Raw genomic sequence first — 749 nt, forward strand, 5'->3', positions numbered from 1 at the left:
GATGGGTCGGGAAGATAGCTCGGGGTGGGACTATGCAAATGAGGGACCCTGTGATGCAGTTTCTCAGGGCACCATCTCCGAGGCCTTGTTCCAGTAGGCGGAGCTCGCGGACTCGCGCGCGGCCGTATATAGGCGCGCTCCGAGAAAGCAGCAAGTCCTGAGGGGAAGCTCAACCTCCGTCCTGGGCTCCAGCCAAGCTCCCGACTCGGGCGTCTGGGCTGGATGCTGGAGGCTCCGCCCGCTAAGGGACCCAGGCTTCCGGTTCCCGCTGTCCCAGCCAAGCGGAAGACAGACTGGGAGGGAAAATGGGGCCCTGGAGGGGGGACAGCGGGTAACTGGGCAGGGAGGGGCCGTGAGATCACTGCATTCCTAATCCATGAGCCAGTTCGCCCAAGCCGGGATGCCTGGATTATGCCTGGTCTAGGGTCAGGATTTCTGGGTCTTGAAGGAGGAGGAAGCTGAGAGCCCAGACCCCTAGGAGTACCTAGGAGAGAATAGGGCTGGAAGCTTGGACTCCTGGGTCCCCAGAAAGAGGGGACCTAGGGGTCCTTACTACTAGGTTCGGTAAAGGAGGGAAGCTGAGGGCCCAGACTCTTGGATCCAGAGGTTGGAGGGGCTGGGGACCCAAAATTCTGGATCTGAGGGAGTTAGGATGGGGAATCCGAACACTCGGGTTAGTGTAAGGTAGTTGTTTGAGACCAGGAATGGTCTGAGGATGGCTTGAGGGCCCGACTCCTGGATTTAACAGG

Source organism: Hyperoodon ampullatus (assembly GCF_949752795.1).
Source record: "Hyperoodon ampullatus genome assembly, chromosome: 18".
Lineage (NCBI taxonomy): Eukaryota > Metazoa > Chordata > Mammalia > Artiodactyla > Ziphiidae > Hyperoodon > Hyperoodon ampullatus.